This window comes from Amia ocellicauda, chromosome 4 (assembly GCF_036373705.1).
Source record: "Amia ocellicauda isolate fAmiCal2 chromosome 4, fAmiCal2.hap1, whole genome shotgun sequence".
Classification (NCBI taxonomy): Eukaryota; Metazoa; Chordata; class Actinopteri; order Amiiformes; family Amiidae; genus Amia; species Amia ocellicauda.
The window spans coordinates 27,007,820-27,030,942 of NC_089853.1; positions in this window are offsets into that span (position 1 = coordinate 27,007,820).

The window sequence follows — 23,123 nt, forward strand, 5'->3', positions numbered from 1 at the left end:
CTATCCTATCAATATGGGCCAACATTTCTAAAGAATGCTTTCAGCACCTTGTTGAATCAATGCCACGTAGAATTAAGGCAGTTCTGAAGGCGAAAGGGGGTCAAACACAGTATTAGTATGGTGTTCCTAATAATCCTTTAGGTGAGTGTATACTGTTTTTGATAGAAGCTTATTTCATATCATTTCAGCAGATAAGAGGCTCAGGAAAATACGATGGATCATTATTCCACGATTTGCTAAAGTTAAAGTTACCTCGGCTCAGAAGCTGGGAATCCCCAATACCGAGGCAGCTCTTCAGTCACAGCTCGACTGATGCATATCATTCTCGGTGTCAAAGCCCTGCTGTGTGATGATGTACACATCACATGTTCTGCGCAGAATGTGCATTTCGATTCTGCGAACAGATGCGGCGCCAGGACAGATATGGAAATCTTAAGGTGGAGTCATGTCATTGAAGTTAGTTTAGCATAAAATAAATAAATTAAAAAAACTCACTGCATTGCGATACAATTAAACCACAGAGGAAAGAGAGTTTCTAGTTGTTGTTTTTATTAACTAGATGCTGCTCGCCAGGTGGGCTAATAATTCATATGTCACTCGCCCTGCCTTCAACATACGGGAGCAGGCGACCTTAATTCCCAGCCCTGGTCCTCATTCCGTATCTGGAGGAGTGCTCAGTCTCCTCGGACCGCACGCGTCCACATCCAGCCGCAGTCGTGGCTCATTTTGAGTGCCGCAGACAGTGTTATCGTGCCTTGTGAGCTCTGCGTGGGAAATTGCGAGAGACAAGAAAGTAATTAGAAAAGCGAGTGTGAAAGCAAGCGATCGTGTAGCGTTTTGTGTTCTGATGGGCTCAGCGGGGTCGTGTGGGGCGTTCACATATGCGTTCACTGCTGAAATGAACCATGTGTGAAAACACCGTAAGAAAACGTTATGGTAATGTATTGTGAATAACGGTCTGGCAAGAGACAAATTCTGGGGAGTACAAAAATATTATCCTGACAACTTAAATGCAGAATGTGTATTGCATTAATTGTGCTTCACTGTTTGTGTAATAGGTCTCATTGTGATGATTACATCACTGCCCTAGACTTACAACAGTGTTCCCCACCCCATATTCAGGGACAGGGTAACATTGCACTTGGATGAGTGTATGTCTTAAAGAAAGACACACTCATAAAAAATGAATTATTACTGTATGCATAAAATAATACAAAGAAACAAGGGTTCTATTTTGCCATTTCAAAATCCATCAGCAATTACATCTGCTAACTTTGATCGATGGACTGAACCCTCAGGAGCTTACTCTTTGTTCAAATTTCATAAATATAATATACCCAAATCAGTCTTCAATGTGTCAAGTACGTTTGCTCGACTGATTATGTATGCCTGTTAGCAACCGTTTATTTATTAACACTCTCACATGTAGTCGTATAGTTATGTGACTTGCCTCAATGGTCTTCATATATTTCCTTTAAAGTTCAAAGAACATGTATAATACATGTAAAAGATGCATGATATAAGTTACACTATTTTTTAAGTTAAAAATAATTGGAGATTAACAATAAGTGAGACAATACTCTAATAGGATTATGCATATCAATGGAATTCCTAAAGTGACTCTCATTCACCATTAATTGGTCCATTGTTACTCCTTAAATGCATTTCATTAATATAAGTTAGGAGGTGAGAAAGAACATTGCCGTGCCTTTCCAGGGAGTGAATCATCAAGTTTATGTGTCCAGAGCACTTGGGTCCAATTATATTGCTGGAGCTCCTTCACTGTTGCAGTGTATCCTTTTCGACAGTAGCTGGTGTCTATTACTTATTCTTCGTGAGATCACTGCAGGCTTCCAGTTTTCCAATGCACAAATGCCAGACCAAAGCATTACTGTAGATACTGACATATTTTCATACTTGGAGAATACTGCTAGGTCATGACACATAACAGTACAATCTGCAGCTCATTCTGTTTGTCGTACAATGCATGCATGATTTAGTATGTTTGTATATGTGATAAATAGATAAAATGCACACTATGCAGTTAATAGTATATGCTGTGTGCTATATATGTTAGTTGTTTGATACATACAATGCTAATGCTAACGCTAACATCTTGACTGCACTTAGCTTTTACTTTCCAGGATGTAAGACCTCATTTATTGTATTTACTTGTGTAAATTGGAATTTGTACAATGTATTATGCTTTGAATTGCTTTGTATTATGTAAATTTGAATTTGTAATGTTTGAAGCCTTGTACTGAACGGTATTCTTGCACTTTGTATTATGCTTATATTTGTCATGCGTCACTGGTTTGTTTGAGCAGATTTGTTTATTCCCGGCATGCATTTAGTTTAGGCCACCTTTTCGCCCGCATATGTGAACGCAGTTAGGCCTCCTAAAACCGCAAATGTGAACGGGGTGTCTGAAAAAAGCTGGACTAAATTTGAGGCGGTCCAGGGCCAGCCTAATAAGTGTGAATGGGGTCTTAGTGCAGAGCTCTGAACTAACTCTGCGAGTTTGTTGCAGTTGACCCCAAGAGATGTAGCCTAAATGAAATGCTTGCTTCTATGTGTACACACATATATAGAGTACATGCACACATATACAACTACTTCCATTATTTTCTTACAATACCTTCAATTTTTTTTTTTTTTTTAAATATGAGTTACTTTCTACCATGCAAAGATGTGTAAACATAGCTTACATTGAGTAACACAAGGATATATGCATACATTTTGTATGCAAGTATTTTCACAATCACTCTAATACATTATAGCACTGTGTTGTAATTTAATATATACATATAATTAAGTTTGGACTTACGTGCTAGTGGGGTTGCTGTAAGTTGATCCTGATCAAATGTACCAGATCAGAAATGGCAGTGTAATCGCATCTGTTGAGCTGTAGTTTAGAAGTGCTTTCACATGTTTCCATTTTGTATCACAGTCCAGTGACGACAATGTCAATCTATTCTGTTCTGGACAGGGTCATATTTTTCCAAACTAAATATTTGTTGTTATAGTCAAGTGCTGTGTTGTTTTTCTGGCTTATGTTACATTGTATTGTTGCAGTTTGTTACACTGTAAAAAGTCCAACTAGAGAGAATTTGAAATAGCTGGACATATTTAGTGATGATCAAATGAAGAAAATTCAATTACCAAAATAAAAAACAGAATCAAGCTGAATTACATATACACAACACAAACACACTTTTTTAAAAGGAAGGAGGGAAGAAGGGAAAATGTAAAATTATTATTATTATTATTATTATTATTATTATTATTATTATTATTATTATTATTATTTTGTTATTTAATCAGGGTTTGAGGGTAAATATTGTCTTCACATTAATCCTAAAATCAATTAGACCCAAAGATTCTACAATCAAAAATTGTATTTAAACTCCAAGATATTGGATAATTTTAACACGTATTGACCACCTATTTATGTGCATTAATTTGGGGATGGAAAAAATATACTTAAACCTAAATGTTAACATTTTAGGAACTTTGTTCAAAGACGTAAATCTATTACACCATAAGCTGACTGTGATGCATAATAACCAGTCTACACACAAACAAGTACAAGACCATTTTTCATTGGACAGTAATTTCAAATAGACTGTGAACGGGAAAGGTAGGCATGTTCAATCATGTTAATGGCTGACAGAAGGGAGCAAGTTTGAGGTAAGTAGAATTTGCTTGTTCATATGATTGTCAAAAATTATGCGTTGTTTTGGATATGATGACATTTGTTTAATTTGTTGAATATGGCGTATTCCTATGCTCATATGCAAGAGGAACTAGTCCCCAACATGACTATTCATGTACGATTTCCCTACAACACCGCATGTAGTACTAGACGAGGGCAAAGCCCCCTGACATGCCACACTATGATTTACTGTATTTCCTAAAATATTTAAGAAGCTAAACGTGTTGCGTTTTAAGTCTTCAATCAAAAATATATATTTATATATATATATATATATATATATACTGACCCTTGAATCCTTTATTTGTTTTTAATTTCTTAATTAATTACCCAATCCAAGAAGGCTGAAAAACGGAAACAAAATCCAACATTTTGGGGCAAATGCATACAATTTTGGATGCACTACTGGACAGTGCACTAACGCAACTTATTGGTATGCAGCTCAGACACAGGTACACAGATTCTTTCAAATCACTACTTGCTTCTCTTTGCCTTTTGCTTGGAGCGGGGGTTTCCAGGTCCTTGTATTTCTCCTATAAGTCATCAAACTCACTGTCACGTCGCAGTTTTTTCACGCAATTGTGAACACTCCTAAACTATAAATTTTGCCTACTATTTATTAACATTATATATTTTTTTTAATCCAGCTGTGCAGTGAAACTATTTGTTGTTGTTGTAGGCATATGTAACTTTGAAAGCAAACCTAAATGGTCAAATAGACCCCACCCTATGTGTGAAGGCCAAACAAAATTAGATTTTTTCCAACTGGTAAAATGTGTGTCTGATGTATGAATGGTGCTATGGAGTTGCTTAAATGAAGCATATAGACGGTTTAATATTAATATTAATGACCAAGTGGAAGTGAGCTGTGTGCCACTTAGGTTTGATGTTATTCTATTCTGTGCAAACATCAAAGCAACACATTGGGTGGGCATGACTAAGGGGACAAATTGTAGGACAGAATAGGGATACAAATTAAAGGGGCACAATATACCATTAAATGAAACTTATACAGATGCCATTTTTATTTTCAAAGCCATCCAGTTTTCAGAAGTAACCTGGGTTATAAACACTTAAAAAATCATATTCATATGAATCTCTAGAATGTTCTTTTTAAAATACAAAACGCAGATGTTTACAAATACTTGTTCAAGAGAAATAATAAGTTTTGCAAGTAGTGCACCTGTCTAGAATCTAGTCAAAATTACACCGAAAAACAACACAAATTTAACTAATCGGACAGTCAGCTGTGTGTTGAATAAATATAAAAACATCTTCAAAATGTACAGATTATTGTTGTTGTTGTTGTTGTTATTACTACCAGTAAAATGTAATAATACTAACAATACTACTACTAACAATAATAATAAATGTACACCGATCAGCCATAACATTATGACCACCTGACTAATATTGTGTAGGTCCCCCTTTTGCCGCCAAAACAGCCCTGACCCGTCGAGGCATGGACTCCACTAGACCTCTGAAGGTGTGCTGTGGTATCTGGCATCAAGACGTTAGCAGCAGATCCTTTAAGTCATGTAAGTTGCAAGGTGGGGCCTCCATGGATCAGATTTGTTTGTCCAGCACATCCCACAGATGCTCGATTGGATTGAAATCTGGGGAATTTGGAGGCCAAGTCAACACCTTGAACTCGTGATTCATCAGACCAGGCCACCTTCTTCCATTGCTCCGTGGTCCAGTTCTGATGCTCACGTGCCCATTGTATGCGCTTTCGGCAGTGGACAGGGGTCAGCATGGAGACCCTGACTGGTCTATGGCTATGCAGCCCCATACGCAACAAACTGAGATGCACTGTTTGTTCTGACACCTTTCTATCAGAACCAGCATTAACTTTTTCAGCAATTTGAACTACAGTAGCTCGTCTGTTGGATCGGACCACACGGGCCAGCCTTCGCTCCCCATGTGCATTAGTGTGCCTTGGCTGCCCATGACCCTGTCGCCGGTTCACCGCTTTTCCTTCCTTGGACCACTTTTGATAGGTACTGACCACTGCAGACCGGGAACACCCCACAAGAGATGCAGTTTTGGAGTTGCTCTAACCCAGTCATCTAGCCATCACAATTTGGCCCTTGTCAAAGTCGCTCAGATCCTCACTCTTGCCCATTTGCCCGCTTCTAACACATCAACTTTCAGGACAAAATGTTCACTTGCTGCCTAATATATCCCACCCACTGACAGGTGCCACGATAATGAGATTATCAGTGTTATTCATTTCACCTGTCAGTGGTTATAATGTTATGGATTATCGGTGTACATAGCTTACTTTGCATTGATTGTAAACGTGTGTGTTCGGCTCGGCACAGATGTGATCTTTCTCCTTTGCGGAGAAATCGGCCGGTCAGGGTTGCTGTGTGGAAATACATCTCGGACTATTACTGCTTATTTATTATTTATTAATCTTACCAACTCTCTTTTGTGTAAATGTATCTGTTATCTGTTATTTGTGTCGAAAAGGTGATTCTGACATATGCACTCACCTAAAGGATTATTAGGAACACCTTACTAATACTGTGTATACTGTGACCCCCTTTCGCCTTCAGAACTGCCTTAATTCTACGTGGCATTGATTCAACAAGGTGCTGAAAGCATTCTTTAGAAATGTTGGCCCATATTGATAGGATAGCATCTTGCAGTTGATGGAGATTTGTGGGATGCACATCCAGGGCACGAAGCTCCCGTTCCACCACATCCCAAAGATGCTCTATTGGGTTGAGATCTGGTGACTGTGGGGGCCAGTTTAGTACAGTGAACTCATTGTCATGTTCAAGAAACCAATTTGAAATGATTCGACCATGTGACATGGTGCATTATCCTGCTGGAAGTAGCCATCAGAGGATGGGTACATGGTGGTCATAAAGGGATGGACATGGTCAGAAACAATGCTCAGGTAGGCCGTGGCATTTAAACGATGCCCAGTTGGCACTAAGGGGCCTAAAGTGTGCCAAGAAAACATCCCCCACACCATTACACCACCACCACCAGCCTGCACAGTGGTAACAAGGCATGATGGATCCATGTTCTCATTCTGTTTACGCCAAATTCTGACTATCTGAATGTCTCAACAGAAACTCATCAGACCAGGCAACATTTTTCCAGTCTTCAACTGTCCAATTTTGGTGAGCTTGTGCAAATTGTAGCCTCTTTTTCCTATTTGTAGTGGAGATGAGTGGTACCCGGTGGGGTCTTCTGCTGTTGTAGCCCATCCGCCTCAAGGTTGTACGTGTTGTGGCTTCACAAATGCTTTGCTGCATACCTCGGTTGTAACGAGTGGTTATTTCAGTCAAAGTTGCTCTTCTATCAGCTTGAATCAGTCGGCCCATTCTCCTCTGACCTCTAGCATCAACAAGGCATTTTCGCCCACAGGACTGCTGCATACTGGATGTTTTTCCCTTTTCACACCATTCTTTGTAAACCCTAGAAATGGTTGTGCGTGAAAATCCCAGTAACTGAGCAGATTGTGAAATACTCAGAGCGGCCCGTCTGGCACCAACAACCATGCCATGCTCAAAATTGCTTAAATCACCTTTCTTTCCCATTCAGACATTCAGTTTGGAGTTCAGGAGATTGTCTTGACCAGGACCACACCCCTAAATGCATTGAAGCAACTGCCATGTGATTGGTTGGATAGATAATTGCATTAATGAGAAATTGAACAGGTGTTCCTAATAATCCTTTAGGTGAGTGTATATATATGAACACATCATACAAGCTTACAGCAATTAATAGCACTATACTGTGGAGGGAATTGTTTTAAGTATTCTTAACATTTAGTAGTGTGATATTTTTAAAGCTTCAAGAGAAAGATCGATAAGCTGTTTTTCTAGTATTGGAAGTTAATCTATGACAATATTGACATCTCATTGATCCACGGTGACACTATCAATGAAATATGGTGAACTGTGTCTTACTGACATGACAAGAAGCGCAACACTCACACTCTTAGGTCTAGTTATAAATGATACTGCATTTCCTGATCTTTGATATATTTCATAGCTGTCTATAATAATTTGCAACTTTTATTTTTGATTAGTTGCTAATTACATTTCACCCTTTAAGTGCAAGAGTAGAAGTAGGCTTCTGGACATTCAATGGCCATTTAAAATTAAGATGAAGAAAGAACACATGCACCAAATCACACGCCACTTATTGGTGCAAAATCAATGTTGCTGTCTATTTCAAAGTACAAGTTATACACAAATGATTAAAACCTTGGGCAGATGGTAAAAATAGACAACATCTGGATCTAGATGAGAATAACAAATGATGGCTAGGGACTGAAGAGGCTAAGGAATTTCAATTTTCAACCTGCTGACCTCTTTCAAATAGCAAATTTCTCTTCACCAATTCCCCTGGGCAACACTATTAGCACTGTTTATTTCACTCAATTTTAACTAAAGTAGTGGTGTTGTGAATGTTTAGTATTTCTAATATAGTGAACAATAGGTATTTACAAAAATGGGTAACTTTACAGAGTTTCCAGCCATAGACTAACTCCCCTGATAAAAATAATAAAAGATTTAGCAAGATTGCACTAAATAATTTGAAGGTTTAGCAAGATTGCACTTCGAGTCCTTCTGGACCATGTTGGTATGTAAAGCTATTAACATGACCTATAGGAAAAATAAAATAAACTCAGATATTATTTAAAATATATTATTTTACAATTCCAATCTGGATCTCTAATCAAAAACAACATTTGTGAAACCCAAACAAATATTTATTTTCTTAAGAACAGAAAAGCAGAAATAAAATGTATGAAAAGCAAGCAGAACAACATAATTTAAGATGCTAGTGTAGTTTCAGACCATGCATTTGACGTACCATACCTAATGTCACAATTTCTGTTGTATTCAAACAGCTAGTCACTTTTTTATGTCAGTGTCTTGGTGAGGTAGAATACAGTAAATTGAATGTGGTTATTGTGATAAGACAGATATTAGGTTAGATTCTATCTATACCATTTCCCCACATGAGATTCAACTCCTCTCTGCTGAGCTGGAAAGGTATTCTTGTGCAATACATAGTATTCTCGATTCTCCTTTGGTTTTCTCAGAGGAAACAAAAGCTTGAAATCTAGGTATGACCAAGGCTATTACACTATACAATCATTTTGCATTGGTTTTGAAATCCTTAAGCAATGATGCATCAAACAGCCCATAAGGGGAAGACTCATGGGAAAGATACACTATTTAAGCACAAAGGAAAACTAAAGGGATTTCCAAATCCCCAGATCAATATATCAAAACAACAATCATACAGGTTCTCGAAGGTGACACAATTAACTCCCTTATTCAAATGTAAGACATGTAACCTGCATCTAAGCTCATGCATGTACCGATTTCAACAGACCAGTGGAGAATATTCCTCAGTGTTCCCTCTATTTTAATTTCCACAAAAATATCACAAAATTCCCTCCATCGTATCCCATCCTGGGTTAGGTTTCAATGAGGTTTACGAATGGACATGGGTGATTGAGAAGCTTAATTAAGGATTTGAATTAGAGGTATGAATTTTGTTTAAAGCAAGTAGGTTAAAGAGTGACATTCTGGATATCTAAGGAAAATGCTAGATTCAAATTAAGATTTATGACAGCATACAGAAAATTGGTATCCTGAGAGTTGGGCTGAACTTAAGGAAAGATCATGGTCAGTATGGGTTTTTATGATTTTATTTAAGAGATTATATATAAGAGGGTTTGAGCTGCAGATAAATAATGATACACTCTGCCTAATACTTTGGAGCAACACCTATGTAATGCTTAGGCCAATTGTATCATTCAGGGTTATCCTAATTAAGGTTCACAAAACCATTCCTTGATGAACTGCATGGCCAGGACCTTGGGGAAGACAGATATAGATTATTTGGATCCTGGTTGCATAGGCATTAAATATTGCTAACATCTCTTTCAGTAGCTATGAAGATTAGCTATTATCAGAAACAACATGGCTTCTCTAATGTGGGATGATTGTGGGGAGGTGAATTTTGAACACAGCATTCCATCATTTTGACCATGCCTTAATTAAAAGGAAGTATCCTGTCATAATCACGTGCTGGAAAATGTTCCCCTGTTCTAGTTTTCAGTTTTTTGCTTTGCTGTCTCACTGATGCCATGGCTCTTGGCCGGAGTCCAGTCAGGTGTCAGCTTAATATCCAGTGTCCTAGTTCCTGCTAAGGATAGTTAGTGAATCCCTTTCACAATATTACTGATGTGGTTCCACCTCACTGCTTAAATAGTGCAGTTTCTGAAAAGGTTAGTTAATCCCAGTGTAACTGAGCAAAACTGGTATGTTTGCTGAACATATTCAAAGGCATTTCAATCTGTCAATCCACAGAATTCATTTGCAGAAGATATCCTACAGGCAAACTGACAGGGGAACAAGCCAAAGCTAATTCTACCAATTGAAAAATGGAACACTGATGCAGTGCAACAGGTGGTTCTTTTTCATCTTTGGAAAATCACTGGAAATAAACCAAAAATATTTCTTCTTTTAAATTGGGTTTAAAGAAAGACCTCCTCCCCCCCTAAATTATCTGAGATGGGCCATTATTTTCTGTAAATATACATTCAAGGTGACAAAGAGCTATTTTCCAGCATGAAAGAAAAATTGAATTGATCAAATTTGGAGACTGGAGAGATTAAAATAAGTTGGAAGCGGCCATGTAATGTGAAAAATGATTACGTCTATGGCTCCAGAAACTGCTTTACAGCATGAAGTCCAGTTAATGTGTTTTATTACCTAAAATATCATATTGAAGTATAACACATTGTATTAGAAATACTTTTACAAACATTTAAATGAATGACAGGAGCACACAAACAAGATAATAATAATAATACAACAAAACAAAAATCTAATACAAAATAGGACCACACTGTTAGCTTTCCCACAGCTTCATGAGGTCTAAGGTTTTTAATGTATTTCATTTTCTTCCAAAGTTAAGCAATATAATACAACAGATTTCCTCAATTCAGGCAGTCTATTGAACGGTTCCAGGTGTGTTCTCACTCCTGTGATTTGCTATATGGAAATTCTCCTTATCATCCTCAATTGGTGTGGCCCCCCAAAGTCAACCTTCAACCCCTCCTTTTCTGAACTATATTTTTACACTTTCTGAAAATGTTCTATTACAAATTGCACATGTAATTTGAGGCCAAATAAATGTACCCTAACAGAAATGTTTAGGAAATAAAAAGGTATGATTTGGGACATATTTTGTTTTCATCGATGGTTAATTTTCTGCTGCAACCCCTTTCCCATAAAACCTCTGGAAATTGGGCCTCACCAGACATTGGGAACCCCTGCACTATATGCTATATAATGACCTGTGCCCTTAAAGGGTTATGGGTCAGTTTGATATCAGTTCCCCCAGCTCACTTCTTACAGTTGTGTTTATATTGTGCTTATTTCTACACACACAACATTCCCAGTGTAAAAAAATAATAATTATGTAATCTACCATGAATATGTGAAGTCATCTGCCAATACACGGGCCTTTGATTATTTTATTTTGCAAATGCCTCACCAACATAGTTCCTGACAAAGAATCCTGCCCATACTTACATACACACACACACACACACACACACACACACACACACACACACAGGACTGCAATACATGGAACTCAGAACTTACCACAGCTGCCTCTCCCATAGGTTTTATGTTGTTTGTAAACAATTCAGTGAGCAGGAGAAAAAAAATAAGAAGGCTGTTTTGACTAGATATGATCCTTGGATCACTTAGATACTAATGGACATCAAATGAGCACAATAGGTCGAATGGCTTCCTCTCATTTGTAAACTTTCTTATGTTCTAAATGGTATTTGTGAAAACAGATGGTATTACTCCTCAATTACTAATTACAGCAACAGACTAATCAACCCCACAGAAGTTGAGGGCACAGTGGTAAAAGTGCCACTTGGTCTTCCAAGAGCCTGTCAGTACTTTTTCAATTAAAAATCTTTAGCGTCCATTACAGTACCCCACCTCATAAACCTTGACAGAGAGCCCACACAATGTGCCCTGCACCACTGATAGATTTGTTCAATTTAACATGGGTTCTCAAATACTCACTGGGCAGTATTTGAATTGAAGTACCAGAGGACAAGGATCTCACACTTTGCTGGAGAAGTGATTAGCTCTCCTTTAAAAGCATATTGTGCAAGCCCAAAATCTAAAGCGGACTAGATTATGAGAGTAAACACTGAGTTATTCCTGTTATTCATCCTGATTTTTAGAGACAAGATATTTCCCCAAGGGGGTTTGCAAGGGGTTCAAGAATATGCAGAAAAACGTTTAAAATCAAATTTCTTTGTCTTCAAGAAGCCAATCCAAAGTGTTTTTTTCTGTTAAATACAATTTTGTTCTTTTCTCACCAACTTGTCTTAAACACTAAAACATTGTGTTCTAAAGGCCAGGCTTAAACATTTTTTTTCCCTTTGCAATTATAAATCTCTATTGTCTCAAGAGAGCAAAGCATGACAACTCTGCATGCGCTTAAGTCACTTTAGTCTTATATAAAGAAGTTCTTATAATGTTCTGTAGTTTGTAAATTTGAGATTATAGGGAGGCTTCAGTAATTAATCATCAAGACAGGTTCCTGTTCCTAAAAGCATTGAGTAAAAAATAACATAATAGCCTTTACAATATAATATAATATAAGACCAATACATTTGGCATATATTACAGTTCACAAAACTTTGGTCAATTGAGAAATTGGTCATGACTATCATGTCATTTTGTCTCAGTTTCGTAGCTGAGATTAAAATAACGTGTCACCTTTACTTTCAATAGTTTTGAGAAATTAAGTACTCCATGATCCCTATTTTTCACTATGGGCAATCTGGGAATGTGAAGTTAATTAATTCCATGAGCTGCCCGCTATAGAAAATTTGTCCACACCCATTTTGCTGCTGTATCTTCCGTGAAATTCCATAGTTACTAAAGCTTACACGTTTATTACTTCTTCAGTTCACAGTGCATCTATGTAGGGACATTCATTATTTAACCGTGACTAATGGTACATGAAACAGACATGGAAAATGACTCATTTTTAATTTGACTTTCTCTTCATACTTGAAGTGGAACACAAACTTTCTACAAAAGCTTTAAAGACTATAAAAGTGTGATCTCAAAAAGGAAATACCACAATAGCAGTAGTTGATACTAGCAAATGCACCATGAGTATATTGTTTGTTACCTTCATGGCTAATAACTTATTACATTACAGTTGGCAATGACATATGAATATTTTGGGTTAATACATTTTCCTCTTCAGAACCTTCAGATGGCCGCTTATTTCGACTTGTTGTAAATCTGGCTTCTTGAGTATCGTGTCCCTGCTCCCATGGAATAGATCCTCTTTTAAGTGCACTGAAGTCCTTTGACTACAAACATTCTTCAGTTGGAAAGGTGCCAATCTAACTTGAATGTGCTGTACTTGAAAGGATTGAAAGGATATCCACATTTTCCACTCTGCTAACTCCTGTCAATATGGGAATTTTATTGTTAACATGCAGTGAGATCTGACCTGTGCTGCTAGAGCAACATTAATAATAAATCCATACACAGTGAAGCCAAGTGGGCTTTTCTACTTTGACTGACAATTACAGTAGCAGAATCAAATTCCTTCAATTTTTTCCCCTTTGTCTCCCTCACAAGGAATGTTGATACTGAATTAACTTGTTTATGCTCTTGGCAGATCCATGCATGAAAAGGTTTGGACAAGGAAATTACTTAACGGCACAATAAAGATAAGGGTCTGTATAAACACTCTGTCTCACCATCTCTGAAAGATTATGTACCGTAAAAGGTTTTTTACTGCTGGGGAGATACCATCCATGCTGATGACGTACTGTAAAAGCAAAAACAATCAACAACAACAGAAAATATTGGAGTAAGCCTACCTCCCAAAGAACAATACATAAATACACTATGTGTGTTTTTGGAGGTAGAACACAAAATATTTGACAAAAAATGAATGATCTCAATACAGATTTTATTGAAAAAGGTAATAATGTGTAATTGTTAAACAAAGCAGTTTGAAAATCTTTACTGATCTAAGTCATAGAAAGAACATTCTTTACCAAGCAGTGCTTTGCACGTGTACTTAACTATTCATTTGAATACATTCTTCTAAAGTTCACCAACGACATTTCTCTTCATGGATTTTACCCTGTGTACATAATTGCTCTACTGATGTAATTTTTATATTGCCAGCTAGGCCAAAACATATAAATACAGAGAGGCAGACAGTGTACGACAATTGTAATAAATTAAAACGTTTGTGAATATTAAAAAAATTTAAATTGTTGTAGATATTTCAGGAATAGTGACAGTACATAATCTGAATATACAATATATCAAACGGAGAAAGAACTGTTTTAGCTTGGTATGAAAGTCTGTAACTGGAGCATTCTTTTTTTGTATTTTGATGTAGAATATGTGGTATCTTATCTGTGTATAGTTTATGTTTGAATGCGCAGAAAATGTAAATCAAACATAAGTGTTAAGCAATGGAATAAGCCAGTGATTCAGTGTAACAATGCATATCCAATAATTGATATTAAACAGCCTTTTTCAGTACAGTCCCTGGTACTGAATTTTAGAATACGACGACAAGTCATGCCATTCATAATTATCTGAGGCTTATCGTTAGCATTGCTTTATCAAAAGATTTTAAGCTCCATTGACAGCTCAAGTGATAGAACCATTTAAAGTTACCACACACTGAAACATCCATCCATCTATCCATCTTCAAAACTGCTTATCCTGGCGAGGGTCACGGGGGAAGCCAGAGCCGATAAAAACTGAAACATAATTAATTAAATTATTATTTTCACATACACTTATCAAAAGATTGAATTGCAGTTGTGGAAAGTCATTTGTCAGTGGAGGGTAATTGTAACTGCAAGGAAGCAATCTTATTAGTGACCAAAATAATACAAATCAATATTGGTTTTATAGCGACTGTGGAAAAAGCATTGGTCTTTGAAGACTTTATTACCTCGTGTTGAAATAAATAATAATTATCATCATCATCATACCAACAATAACAAAGAAATGCAAATGTTAACTATACTTTTAACTTAATTTATACTTGATTAAGAATCATTTGACGAAGGGAATATAATCTATGTGAAACTCACAGAATAAAATCTGAAATCATGCAGACTCATTTTGTAACAGGGTGTACAAGAGATAAACTCTTTGGCTCTTATTCATTCAGCAATTTATCAAAACAAGACTCTTACAATGTTACTCCTTTTGCAATAGCTGGAAGAGGAATGTATGAAATGGTTGGTCCAGGTTTGAGCTGAGCTCTTAAATTCACACAGACTGAGACAATGAAGTCGTGTGCAGTCAATCAAAACCAAACCCTTTGGATCCTGAAATCTGTGCCATGATCATTGTGACTTGAAGAAAAAGTAATTTAAAAATGAAAATGGTTAAGGCCTGCAATTGGATAATTAGCATACACATATTTGATGTGCTCTTTGGGATAGAAATTATATATTTTTAAAATTAATACCTTTTTGATATTGACTTATATGAAAGCAATTGTAACTGTCTGATTCCTGTTGCAGTGCTCACTATATTTTGCTCATCAACCCACTTCATTGTTCGTCTGAGGAAGCTAAGATTGTGTTTTTTATCACCCTACTCACAGGGAAAGTGTTACAGTGGGCTTCAGCTGTTTGGTCACAGAAGGGTGAAATCACTCAGTCCCTTGATGTCTTTCTTGATCACTTTCGGGATGTATTTAATCATCCGGCCAAGGGAAAAGATGCTGGGGAGCTCCTGCTTACGCTTCGCCAGGGCACGTCATCCGCCGCCGACTACACACTCAAGTTCTGAACCCTGGCTGCAGGCAGCGGGTGGAATGACCGTGCTCTCCTCACTGTGTTTCATCAGGGACGTCACTCTGATCTACAGACAGAACTGGCATGCAAGGATGAATCTCTGATGAACAATTTATTCAGTTGGCTGTTAAATTGGATAATCTAATCAAAGCATGACGAAGGCGCCCCACTCCTGACTCGACTCTTCTGACAGCCAGATCCAGCCAGTCTGCCCCTTCTATGTGCGACTCTGAACCCATGTAACTGGGTCATACACGGCTGTCAACAGAAGAGTGACAGCGAAGAATACAAAATCATCTCTGCCTCTATTGCGGCCAGTCGGGTCATTACCGTAACTCCTGCTCAATCTGCCCTACAGTTACCTCTGTTAGCCACCAATCTGTCCATGAGTATTGGATAATGTACTCTTGTTTCCTCTGTACAGTGCCTTATCCAGGTGCAGATTCAAGTGGGTCGTAAAACTGCCTTTGTTTCCGCCCTTATAGATTCTGGCTCTGCGGGTAACTTCATCCATCAAACCACTGTTGCCCGACTAGACATTCCTCTCTCTCCATGCAATCCCCCTCTACATGTCCAAGCCATCAACGACCACCCCATTAGCTCCGCTCACGTCACTCAGAAGACCGTTCCTGTCACCCTACAGGTTGGACTTCCTACACATGGAACAACTATAATTTTTGGTAATAGATTCCCTCAGGGCTGACATTATTCTGGGGATGCCATGGCTTACCTACCACGACCCTGTCATTTCCTGGAGAGAAAGTGACATACTATCCTGGAGATGCCACTGTTTCTCTAATTGTCTCTTCCATGCCGTGCCACTCACGTAGAGAGTCCTCTTCTTTACACGCTATCCTTGATTCCCACTTAATATATGGATTTAGCAGCAGTCTTCAACAAATCTCAACCATCCTGTTTACCTCCACATAGACCATGGGAATGTGCCATTGATCTTCTCCTCGGTGCTTCTCCTCCAAGAGGTTGGATTTATCCTCTATCACTCCCAGAATCCCAGGCAATGGAGGACTACATTAAAGAAGTACTGGAATTAGGAATCATATGCCCCTCTACATCGCCTGCTGCTGCTAGTTTATTTTTTGTCGCCAAGAAGGATGGAGGTCTCCGGCCATGCATAGATTACAGAGGATTAAATTCAGTAACCATAAAATGCCACTATCCTCTTCCCCTTGTACCCGCTGCATTGGAACAAGTTCGAGGCGCCAGGTTTTTTACTAAACTGGATCTATTCATCATTTACAACTTAATCAGAATCCAAGAAGGTGAAGAATGGAAGACAGCTTTTATTACAAATAGCGGTCATTACAAATATCTTGTCATGCCGTTTGGATTGGTCAACGCCCCGTCTGTCTTCCAGGCTTTTGTAAATGAGGTACTACGACCCTTCCTGAATCGATTTTTAATTGTCTATATTGACGATATTCTAATTTATTCCCTGAATTTCTCTGACCATGTTTCCCATATCCGTCAAGTTTTCCAATGTCTGCTCTACAACTAATTATATGTTAAGGCTGAAAAATGCAAATTTCAATGCCAGAGCATTACATTTCTGGGATACATAATCGATGCCAACGGTGTACATATGGATCAGGACAAGGTGTCAGCTGTCTTGGAATGGCCCCAACCACAGACTGTGAAGGAAATACAAAGATTTCTGGGCTTCGCGATTCATTAGAAACTTCAGCTCCATTGCTTCACCTTTGTCCTCCCTGCTCAAGGGATCAGCTCACACTTTATCCTGGAACACAGCAGCTACGGAAGCCTTTACCAGTCTCAAAACTCTGTTCGCTACTGCCCCTATATTAAAACATCCTGGTCCTTTTCTTCCCTTGGTGGTGGAAGTAGACGGCTCAGAATCTGGAGTAGGGGCAGTTCTCTCTCAACGCCACAGCTCTTCAGCTAAACTATATCCCTCTGCTTTCTTTTCCAGGGAACTATCTCCTGCTGAACAAAATTATGATATTGGAAACCGTGAGCTGTTAGCTATTAAATTGGCATTTGAAGAATTCTGACACTGGCTTGAGGGTGGTACACATCCATTTCTGGTCCTCACGGATAATCGGAATTTGGAATATATCTGCTCTGCAAAGCAACTAAATCCTCACCAGGTGCGCTGAGCGCTATTCTTCACCAGGTTCAATTTCACTCTCACTTACCGTCCCGGATCAAAGAACTCCAAAGTGGATGCCTTATCCCGACAATTTACCTGTCATTCTCGCCAGTCCAGTTCTGACCCCATACTTCCACCCACCTGTATTATAGCTCCTATCAAATGGGATATTATGGATGAAATTCAGTGGGCTCTCTCTCTAGACCCATCTCCTGCCTCTTGTCCGGCTAACCATATTTATGTTCCTGTGTTGATTCAACCTCTGGTTTTACAATGGCTCCATGCTACCCCTGCCATGGGACATCCTGGGATACAACGCACAATCTCTCTTTTCCAGAAAAGATTCTGGTGGCCTACTCTGCTTCAGGATGTCACTCGTTTTGTCTCTGCCTGCTCTTCCTGTGCACAATCCAAATCGCCTCATCAACTCCCTGCCGGCCTCCTGGAACCACTTCCCATTCCCCATTGACCTTGGTCCAACATTGCAATTGATTTCATCACAGATCTCCCCAATTCTCAGGGTTTCACCACTATTCTTGTCGCTATTGACCGTTTCTGGAAATCATGCAAACTAATCCCCCTTAAAGCTCTCCCCACAGCTCTCGACACAGCAGAATTCCTGTTCCACCATGTGTTTAGGACGTATGGCTTACCAGAGGAGATTGTGTCTAACAGAGAGCCCCGATTCACCTCCCGAGTCTGGTCTGCATTCTGTAAGTCTCTCAATATTAATATCAGTCTTTCCTCAGGCTGCACCCGCAGTCAAATGGAGTGACTAAACCGAGAAATAGGACGTTTCTTGCGGACATATTGCAGCCAGAATCAGAAAGATTGGAGCAGGTTTCTTCCTTCCTTCCTCCTATTCACTAACCAGCTCTTCTACAGGAATCACTCCATTTCAATGCATCCTAGGTTACCAGCCTCCACCTTTTCCCTGGACCGAGGAACCGACAGAGATCCCTGCCGTAGATTACTGGCTTCATCGTAGTGCAGCAGTCTGGCAGACAGCCCACACACGCCTTCGAGCCATACACCAGCAAAAGATGCATGTGGACCGGCACCGCCGTCCAGCTCCCCAATACCTCCCTGGACAAGAGGTATGGTTATCCACATGGGACATAAAACTTAAACTCCACTGTAAGAAATTAAGTCCCTTTCCCATCCTGCGCCAAATAACCCAATTACATATTGCTTAAAACTCCCCTCTCATTATCGGATCTCCCCTACCTTTCATGTTTCTTTATTAAAACCTGCTGTATCTGACCCTGGGTAGTCCACCGCTTCTACAGATACCTCTCAGCCGGCCCCTCCTCCTCCCTTGGAACTTGACCTTTCATGTTTATTGACCCTTGCCTGTTTTTTGAGACCACGCTTTCCGAATTCCCTTTGCAATACTGTCTGCCTGATCGATTGACCCTGATATTTCGACCACGCTCTCCAGTTCTGCCTGCATTGCCCAGTTAACCGGTATCCGACCCTCGCCTGTTTTCGACCTGCCTTTTTCCCACACCTGAGTCCTCCAGTCCCTCCTGTGGCCCCTGTGACTGGAGTGCTTAAACCTGAGGGAAACACATGCAAGTCAGATGAGGACTGGATACTGGTAGTAAATTTAAACATATTAGTCATATTGGCAATAAGTTAGTAATAAAGATCAGCTAAGTAATGTATTCATTGTTTATTATTATCATCATGATCAAGATCCATATTATTATTATTATTATTTATAATAATGGTTTATTTTGATTTATAATGTTTAAAATATTAGCTCCATTGATTTGTATATATAAAAAGGTACAATTCTGTTTAGATGGACATATAGGTGGGACATAGTTGACGGGAGTTTTTAGCGAGTTCAAAAAATGATATTAGCAATTCAGCCCTGGGTAGAGTGTTGTTGACATGAATGGGACTGAAGGCAAATTAAACTGCACTGTATTATGGGAATTGGGAACTGTGAAGACAACAGCTGATAGAAGCAGCAGTAATACCTGCCATTATTTATACTCTATTTTGGGCAACCAAGACAGATTTGATTTGTTTATTTCATTCATGAATAAATGTTTCTCTTATTCAACTTTACTGTAGAGTCCTCTGCCTAATTCCTTTGCCTGTCTCACCTCAATGCTTATTGAACCGCATGCGTCTGGGGGATTTTTCTTCTCCTCCCAAAAAATGATTAACACAAGTTGTAATGTTTCACCATGCAGCTTATGTAGTGGCAGAAAGATAACAAATCTAAATGGTTAGGTTTTGAAATGAGTGTGATTTTCTGTAATGATATGGGAAGTGGCATTATTTTCAGGTGGGAGAGAGCTGAGCTATACTCAGAAAACCATAATATAGAATTGTATTGAAACACTGAATTTTATTATGCTTTAAGAGCAGTGATAGGGCATAGGTGCGTGTCAGCCTGAATTAGTGTTAGCCCTTCAAAGAGAACAGCTCTTATTATGTAAGGAAAGAGACACTGAGCAGCATAAAGAAAGATTGCTTTAAAATAATCTACTTGCTGTGACTGTCCAGTTGCATGAGACGTATCTACCAGTCTTGCCGATTTAATAGACTGCATTCATCAGATCCTTCCACTTTCCTTATGTAGTCTTCTGATGAAATGAAAGTCTAGGAATTTAGTTTTCTGGACGATTACTGTTACTGTTACTGTTGCCATTTCTGTCTTCATACTGCTACTACTTCTACTACTAATACAATTGTGGTTCAGGTAGTTTCTCAATAAGTAATTAAAAGGGATTTAATTATTTACATGCTATATCATTTTACTATCAGCTGATGTCATTTTGCCTCTTCAGCAGATTCAAAGGTTTGTTATTTAATAAATACTTTTCTTATACTTTGCCCTGTGCTTAGATGTCAATATCACTCTTTTATAGAGACAGTGAAGCATTTTCTGCAAGCTGAAGGCTTATCACTATCACAGCAGTAGTGCAGGAAAAACCTGAACCATTGATTTTTCAATTCCACAACAGTCCCCAAAGGGCAGGGATCTGCTCTTTATTGGCCAACTACTAGAAGCAGAGCGGACGACTTCACAGTGTCGCTGCAACACGTCAATATGGAGTTTAATATATATTGTCAGGGGTCTGGCTGAGAGGTGCTCCTACAGGACTCCACATTAGACAGTTCAATGATGCTGGGAGAACACCTGCAAGGATTGTCAAGCAAAGGGAGATGGAAGTGAAATGAAGGGATATTCATAAGAACCATTGATAAATCTCGCAAATTACAAAAGCCTTCACCGGCCTACATCATATCCCCATTTTCAGTTCAACCCATTACAAACCATACACTACATTAGCCTCCTCTTTCATGACTCACTACACTAAGTCTTATGAAATTGTCATTTTGCATATTGTAGAATAGTAATAATGGTGACAATAATAATAAATGATGATAATGATGATTATAATAACAACATCAATAATAATAAACATGTAATAACTATGGACTAACTTAAAGTAAGCATGAAGCAAAGCCAAGATCTTATCCGAATAACCAGTAGTGCTGTCTTACAAGAGAATGCTTGAGTACACTGCCTCATTCTTCCCTGTCGTTGACAACTGGAAAACTGTTTAACAGGTTTCTATACAGGCATTTCTTTTGATAACAATGAGAGGCAAAGAAACGTCTAGGAGTTAAATCGGTATAACTGAAAATGTAGGGAGAAAAGGTTTCGTCTTCAAAGATTTTTCAAACATAAATTTAAAAAGTAATATAACATTGAAGTAAATGATACAGAAGATATACCATATTAGCTATTGAAATTGAATGGGCTTAAAATAACCAAAAAGGCAATACATTGCTTAATTATTTTAGTACAAATAGACTAGTGGTACATTTTGGATATTTCCTTATAATTATGTTAAAACTATAAGGAAAGATATCCAATACATTCTGTACAAGTAATGAAGGAAATACACATGAATAATGACAAAACATTGTTTGCTGCAAAATATGAAATAAGACAACACAAGACACAAGTTCTCTAAAAGGTATTTTAAATGCAGATATTTTCTTATTTATCAAAGATTGTCCAAGATGGTATTACACACAGTTTATACTTGCTGACATATTCTGTGTGTCCCCAGTTTTGCTATAAGCTTTTTTCCATGATATACTGGACGATGTACAAGACTTTAGTGACCCAGAGTCTAAACAGTCTGGAATCCTTCACCATCATATTAGTTGTTTTACTGCTAGAGATTGGTCATTATGTTCCAAAAAATATTTTCTTTCAGAGTGGTGAAGATGCACATTTAGTTTTTAAATATTAGCTGAAATGTACATTGAACTATACTATACAAAAACACAGAAAATTGATATTTATGTCCTGTTTATCTGATTGTTTGTTTCTACCGATATAAAAATATACACACCTCACAGCTAACACATTCACAACAACTTGCTCGCCATCTGTGGATTCACTACAAAGCACAGGAAGGTTGGAGACTCATCCACAGCAAAAGGGACATAACCACCATGTCCTCTTTGCCTTCTCCCCACTATCCTGCTCAACTCTGTCAGTGCTACTGGCTCCTGTTTAGAGGTTCATTCACCTTCAGCTATAACTCTGCATGCTTGGTTTGAAACTATATTAGAGGAAAGCAACAGAGTTCTCCCTTGTGCCCAGATTTAAATTACCATGACAGCATATGAGAAAACCAAAATGGATTACAGTAAATTTTTCGTTATTATTGATTCAAATGTATTTAAATTGGGAGAACATGCCGAGATGCTCAATGAACAATGCCAGATGGGATATGCTAGTGTTTAGCCCTTCAGCAGTTATATGACATCGAACACAAGTCTCCTTTACACCCTCTCCAAATGCATCTTTTACATAAATCTCTCAGGTGGAGGAAAACTTCAATTGAAAGGCTATTTTTCCATTCACTTTAACTTTAACACACTGTTCAAGGAAATCCTTTTTCAGGGCAGGTCCCCAAGTTATGTTTCTCTCCTTTGCTGGTGCATCCATGGTATATAATGAATATCAATGTAACCGTAGTTTGGAAGCAAATATATTAAATTGTAAACATGACTGCAAACCAAAGTACATACAACAGCCTTATTGTTTATCCACAATTCAACAGCCCAAAGCAGTTTAGAATCAAAGTAGCCACTGCAAAAATTTAATTTTACACTGCCTTTCAGGGTGAGTTTTGTTTGTTTTTTGTTGTCTACGGTGTGAAATTGTCTACTCCGTCTGACTGCAAATTGTTTTAATAGAAGTCTGGAGTTAATGGAAACAATTCCCTATTGCTTTTATCCTTCTCTCTTTTAATAGAAAGTATGAAACCTCAATTAAGAGCCACGGTCGGCACAAAGAAAATTAAAGTTAATTACTTTCAAATGAAATTCATTTATTGCAGTATTTCTAA